At 41.3% G+C, this 7,337-nt stretch overlaps 1 long non-coding RNA gene across 1 annotated transcript; it reads left to right on the top strand.

The window, feature by feature from the left end:
- Positions 1–4,946: 4,946 nt before the first annotated feature.
- LOC149185552 (uncharacterized) lies at positions 4,947–5,862 on the top strand. Its single transcript, XR_016256039.1, has 3 exons — positions 4,947–5,132; positions 5,340–5,639; positions 5,818–5,862. It is a non-coding gene; the product is annotated as an uncharacterized LOC149185552 (long non-coding RNA).
- Positions 5,863–7,337: the final 1,475 nt, after the last annotated feature.

Below are 7,337 nucleotides of genomic sequence, written 5' to 3'. Positions count from 1 at the left end.
CAGACTCATTCTTTTGGATCTTGGCGGTGGCAACAGTGGCGCTGGGCTCCCTGTCATTGATCTGCTTCCCTTTGCCATTCCCCTTGTCGGGTTCTGACTCAGGGTCAGAACATGCATCTGATTCTGAGGCCTTCAACTCGACGACCAACAACTGCTTGGTCCGACACTCGCTTGTGTTATGAGTGGGACTCTTGTGGAACTCACACCACTTTCCTGTGTCCTTCTTCAACTTCATGGTGTTGTTGTTTTCCTGTTGCTTCGATGGGTTGTCTTGGGTTGCCCCGTCTTGGCATTATCCTTGGTTCTGCAATTTGGGGAAGCATTTCCCTTGCTTTGGATTCACAGATCCAAAGTCTCGCTTCTTTTGTTTGAATTTCTGCTCGATTTTGACAGCATATCGGTACGTCGTGGCGAGTGAGGAGATGTTCAGGAACTCCATCTCTTCTTGGATGTACCTGTGTAGGCAACTACAGTATTTGAGTACCAAATGCAGCTCAGAATCCTTGATACCCAACTATGTGCGAAGGGTATGAAAAATGTTTGTGAACTCCGGCACATCTTGGTCCCTTCCTTGCTATAGCTTGCTCCACTTTATATATTTGTCCTCATAGCTATTGACACGGTAATACTACTCCTTGATGGCATCTCAGAATGAATTCCAAGTGGGTGCGGCTGAAAATAGTGAGCCCATACTTTCATCCTTTTGTTCGCTGTAGGTTTCCCACCAGTCCTTGACATGGGGGGCTACTTTGAGAAGAGTGAAAATAATCTTTTCCCAACTGGAAAAATCATGAATAGAAAAATACCCATTTAGCAGATTTAACCATTTATCTACAGCATTTGCATCTATTTGGCCCTCGAAGACGGGGATTTCAAAATTAACTTGTACATTAAAGGGTGCGACATTTCCAGAGTAGCTGTTGGAAGCTGATGCATCGTGTCTGGGTAGCCATTGAAGGATCTAGGAAAAGTTGTCCATCATCGTGTTCCTTTATCGCTTGAGGGCTTCTTTGAGCATTATTTTGATAGGATCTCCTGCACCCTCGTCTTTCTTTTCATCCGCCATGGGAGCCCGTCAAGATCTGCGGGGTTGGTCTTGCAAAGGTTTGACTAGTTCAAGCCCAACTCCTTATATTCCGACCTTGTTGGGGACATGCAAAGAAAAACAATGAAAAAGCAGACCGCTCTGATACCAGTAATCCAAATTTAAACAGGAACGCAACAAATTATAGAGATAACCATAAACACAGAGATGCAGCGGAAATAATATTTCATTCCATTAATGTAAAATCCTGAAATATGCTTACAAACAGAAATGGAAATAAACCAACTAGGGCGATGGTAGCTTATCTCTGAGAAGAGATGTGGTGGCTACATGCCTATGAACTATGTTACAATGAGGTTCAAAGGCCTATTTATTATTGAGATACAATGGAAAACCCTAAACATCCAAAAACCTAACCCTAGGAGATGAAGTGCCAAATTGTGGGCCTCGTTTGGGTAAATTGGTACATCAACTTCCCGGGGTCGTAACTTTGGCATATGATCTCCATTTGACGTGCACAATAGCTCGTTAGAAAGATCTATGTTTCTCTTGATTTTCCCAAAAAGCGTCGTTTAGGGCCTCAAAATGGCTCCGGAAGTTCAGGGCCTGAAAAACTGCTAAAAATAGTAAATTGTGTTACAATTAAAGAGGTTGAAAAATTGAAAGAGAGAGTTGTGGGGGTCCAAGTGGGATAGGTGGGTGGCCACCAACATCCACCTGGATCACAGGTGAACTGGATTCAGACAGAGGTAAGTAATTACCCAGCCTTTCATGGCATAGAACCAATAGATGTTTTTTTCAATAAGGTTGATAGAACTATAAGGGAGAGCCAAAAGGTCCCGTTACTGGATATTGCATTACAAGCCACCCCAACAATATGGTGGGGAGCACATCGCAACACCTTGTGTGATTGGGAGAAAATCAAGCCGACCATGAGGGAAAGGTTTAGACAAGAAGGAGACCTCCCGCAGGAGATGGTGAAGTATAGGGGGAACTCTGATCCTGGGAAACATCTAGAGAAATGCACATAAAGATGGAGAAAAGAGCGAGACCTAAAGGAATTTTGGGTACACATGTTCATACATACCTTGGGTAAAATTCGCCAAGCATGGTATATACAAGAGGAACTCTGAAGACAAACCAGAGACTGGGATGTTATGGCTAAACAATTCAACATCAGTTTCTCGCTCATAGATGGTGATCGATGATTGGCTGAAACCCTGCACACCATTAAAAGAATCTTATTTACTCCAGGACAATTATGTGAAGGGTGCATTTATGAGAGGTTCCTACAGTATTTCTATGAAACAGGGTATCCATAATTCATGTCTTGCGGAAAAGTTAACGTGGATCGAGAGGAGGATGATTTGGAAGGACTCAGACACCTAACATTTCAAGAAACTGAAGGAGAATGAGAGATTCAAGAGGGATCTTCAACAGATGCCCCCCATTTGCTCCCAGTAAAGTTGCGGAAGCAAAACATTGGCTCAGAAAATAAACCTAAGATGGAGTGCATTGGGGATTATTGGGACGAGCAAACAACTAAGGAAAATTTTGATTTGTTGCGCAAGTATGAAGACTTATTCCCAACCTCCATTGTTGAATTAAAAGGAATAAAATGGGACATCGGGGAAATGAAGATTATGTTGAAGCCATACGCACAACCAATAAAGCATAGACCATACAGGCTCAACCCAAGGGTAAAAGAGAAGGTCAAGAAAGAGATTGATAAGATGTTAGAAGCAGGACTTATATTCCCAGTAGACGAAGCAGAATGGATTAGCCCAATTTTAATACAAAATAAGAAGGATGCCACAGAAATCATGGTTTGCATAGATTACAGGAGCTTAAACAATGCGTGTGTACATGACCCATTTCCAACGCCCTTTAGTGATGAGGTCCTGGATAACGTTGCAGGGAATGAAGCCTTCTCTTTCACCGATGGATTCTAGTGGATAATGCTTGATATTTGAAATGGGGATCCAAATTTTTGCACGTTCTATGCTTGTAAATTTTAATGGAATTTCATGCATAGTAATTTTCTAGATGATATTTTCAAACCATGAACTTCAACTTCCATTGGACATAATTAGTTGGGATTAATACTACCTTGTCATTTAGATAAATTCCCCATATTTATTTATTGTGGTTGAGAATCAAGTCATCACTAATTACTTTTCCAACCATTGTATAAGGATTGCAGGAAACCTCATTGGGATTTATGAGTGGTACATGGAGGCTTTTCTAGTGGTTTTTAAAACTACCATTCTCCTTCAACATACCATGTGTGGTTCAACAAGTGTAGGTTATCTTATGATTGTGAAACCTTGTTAATCTTTGAAATATCTTGCAACCCTTTTTTTGCAAAGTATACATGAAGTTGATCATACCATGACATTTGTCTTTCTATAATCCTTGGATTTACTTCCAACATGTGAATAGATTTTATTGAGACTTGTCTATTGAAGATGCCAACTATTGACATGATTTTAATTGTGTCTTGTGCTAATAATTGTAGATAGTGCATAAGCTTAAATAACACAATGCCTTAATTTGTAGATGAGATCATCAAAGTTAGCTTTATTCATGAAATTTTAAAAACAACTACAACGCTTACAACCTCAAACTCCTTCCTAAAAAAAATCTTAAGGGTTAAAGGAAAAGCTCTATAAACCCTCTTTTCAACTTCAAACAAAATATAAGGGAGCAGAACATGGGCTCTCCACTACCACAACTTAAGTTCAAATGAATGATTTATAAAGTTGTATAAGAGATTATCACAACTCATTTAAAGGTAAATCATACAGTTGTCGAACTCAATTATTTTTCACTCTAATAAAAACAAAGTTTCATTTTTTTTTTCCGCCCAAGCAAAATAACTCTGCCCCTTTGCGCGTGAAGAAATCCATGAAGAATAACTCCTCTGTCACATTGCGCGTGCAGAAATCCCGACCCTTTACATCTGTAAAGGGCAGAGTTTTTTTTTTTTCAAGGATAAAAAAGAATAACTCGTCTGCCCAGCTGTGCGAATAAATCTTAGTTACATCAGTAAACAGGGCAAACGAATTTTCTTTTTGGCTAAGAAAGAATACCTCATCTGCCCAATTGCGGGAATAAACCTGAGTAGTCACATCAGTAAATAGTGCAAAGAAATTTATTTTTTGATTAAAAAGAATAACTCGTATGCCCAATTGCCCCAATAATTTCATACATGTGTTGAAGAGCTTTATACCAAACTGGCAGGGTTTAGTAAATTTTCCAAAAGAGTAATTAGGATTTTTAGGGTGGAAATTATGGATTTTATAAGGAAGGGTGATTTTTCTAACATTCTCTCAGATATAGTCTCAAATGTAGATAGGTTTTAGTAAACTTACTAAATTGATAATTATTATTTTTTGGATGGAAATTATGGATTTCATAGAGTTGCAGCTTTTCCTCTCTCTCCAATGTAATTAGAGCAAATAGAACTTACTCAAATAATATGAAGAAGTCTATAGTTACATTAAGACCCGTTAAATGTGAAGAAGTTTACCGTTACATTAAGATTTGTTAAACTTTCCAAACCGGTAACTAAGATCCCCACTATGGAAATTATAGATTTCATAGAAATGAAGTGATTCCTCCCACATCTGTAAATAGGTTTTAGTAAACTTTCTAAATCGGTAACTACTATTCCCAGGGTGGAAACTATGGATTTCATAGAATTGCAATTTTTCCTCCCTCTCCTATGTAACTAGAGCTAATGGAAGCTACTCCAATAACATGAAAAAGTTTATAGTTACATTAAGACTTGTTAAACATGAAGAAATTTACAGTTACATTAAAACTGATTAAACTTTCCAACCCAGTAACTAAGATCCCCGCTGTGGAAATTATAGATTCCATAGAAATACAGTAATTAATTCCTCCCACATCTGTAAATAGAGCATCCACCATAGGGAAACGTCAAATGTCCTCAGATGGTTTTCCCTGGTTGGGAGTGTAATGGTTTTCAAATCCGCGTTTGGAGTTCGCCTGCTTCTATATAAGGCAGCCTATGCCATTGTATTTCTCACCTCTTGCTTACCGACTTTGCCCTACTCCAGTTGTAGGTATGGTGGTTGTATATTTGGTGTAACCTAGGTATTGTTGTATATTTCTATTATGTCAGATATCAATGATTTGCTCATATTATCAATGAATTGCTCATGTTATGTATTGATGCATAGTAACTTATCAATGTACACGTTAAGTATTGATGCACTTTAGCAGATTGAGTAGATTGAGCTGAACTGCAGGCATTTTTCTTTTGCAGAAGTGTGGCATCCAGTTTCTGTAAGCCAAGAACATGAGCAATTTGCAACAAGCAGGGCGTAACGTCAGCGGCAACAACAACATGTTCGACTGAAAGTACAATAGCGGCGACAAGAACGTGATTGGCCCCAACACCCAGATCGACGACAATCCCATCCTCAGCGACGACAACAGCAACACCAACAACACCGACAATAAAATCAACAACGGAAACAACAACATGGTGAACAGCAACAACACCGGCAAAGCCGCTAGCAGCAACAAAGTCAGCATCGGCTAGCAGAGCAACTTACAGCACCAGGTAATGGAAACTTAAGTGCCTTTTGTTTTCCTCTCTAAAATTTATCCTCTGCTCTTTCTTCAGTACTGAACTCTATGCACAAATATGTGATGGTTTATGATTTCGCTTTCTTTTCATATGCACAAACACGTCATGAATTTTTTTCCTTTTGCTTAATTACATTTTTGTTGCGTCGCAGGTATGGGGAAGAATAAATGTAGTCTAAGATTATCCGTTTATTACCCGGACTAGCCCCATAGTCTTCTTGTCTTTTTGGGGTTGCGGCGTGCGTGGGGACTTTGGAACCTCTGGGGCAGCGGCCGTCTCTCCCAGCTCCTCCTGGGTCAAATAGGGCTCTTCCGTGAACCTTACTCTGGTTCTAGCAACTGACATGGTTTCTATCTTGGATTCGCTCGGGTACGTACTCACGGGTGGCCAGGTAGCTGGGTGCTTGCTGCTCTGTACTGGCTCGAATCTCAAATATCCAAGTGTTGTTTTGGGGCTACCCCAAGGGGTTTTATAGGAACGTTTGAATTTGAATTCGACCATTCCCTCCACTTCTGAGTCATTAATATCTTCTTGGCGGTAGATCTTTTTGAATCTAGCTCTGAATTCCTATCTTAATGGCCTGTCGCCCGCTCCTCTCTGCCGTAAATTAGACTTCTTGTCATGAATAGTGATGTCAACGGTCACCTCCTAGCCTTCCCATGTGGTAGCGCAGCGTCTTATGTGCGACTGCAATCCTGATGATCAACTGGCCCTGCGTGGAACCTCCTTTCCATGCAGATCTCCTGCAGACTTGTTTATAGTCCCGCGCCTTCTTTCAACTACTTGGAGTGCTAAGACTGTGCTTTCCACAGATAGTCAGGTGGTCGCACCCCACGTGCGAGACTTCCGTTTCCTTTCTAGCGCGGGTTGCGGGCACCCTTCGAGTACCTTTGTATCCCGTAACGCATCGTGTTCTATGCTCCCTTGTTCAGTGAGGTGCAGTTGCAGCCATGATAGCAGGGTTGCAGCTTGTTCCAATGCAGTAGTAGGGTCGATCAGGCCTGGTCCCCTTATGCTTAATTCCGCACGGCCCACTTGTGGACTCTGGTGTTCAGTTTGCTTATTTCTTAATCTAATATCACACTTTTCCTCCTCAATCGTGCCCATTCTTCATCGAGTTCGCGAAGTTTCAAGCTCCTGCACCGAATGGCTTCCTGTAACTACTGAATTCCTTTACCCTAGTCCTCACGTCCTGTCCAAACTGTGGGGGTTATGGTCTGGGGAGTTTCCTCTGTCCTCCTGGTTTCATCTTGTCTCATCAATGATAGGATCACCTTCGCACTCCTCTTTTTGCTTATGGTCCTATAGGCCCATCGAACCCTTGGTACACGCAGATTCCCATTGGTTTGTTTTATCTGGCGAACTCTGTTCATGATCCCGCCTATTTTTTCGATTACTTTGTCACGAATGGCTAGCGAAATGTGTCGCTTTCCCTGCTGTCGTGGCGGATTCTGATTTTTGATTCTTAGTTGGGGAGGTGGTTGCATAACATACATCTGCATCCTTTTCCGCCGGTGGACACTCAAACCGCTTTGTCCTCCAAACTGTACACGCGCCCGCCTTCTACATTCACGCCAGTTCCACCTAGTCTTCTGACGTGTACTCCACCCTTGTGCAGTTGTCGCACGCAACGCCCCTGTTTGCGCACCATGCCGCTTTCGTTCCAGTATC

This window comes from Pinus tabuliformis, chromosome 3_1, assembly GCF_031772625.1.
Source record: "Pinus tabuliformis cultivar Carrire ecotype Pingquan chromosome 3_1, CPIR1, whole genome shotgun sequence".
Lineage (NCBI taxonomy): Eukaryota > Viridiplantae > Streptophyta > Pinopsida > Pinales > Pinaceae > Pinus > Pinus tabuliformis.
The sequence above is the reverse complement of the archived record's forward strand: the minus strand, read 5'-3'. Positions and strand labels throughout refer to the sequence as shown.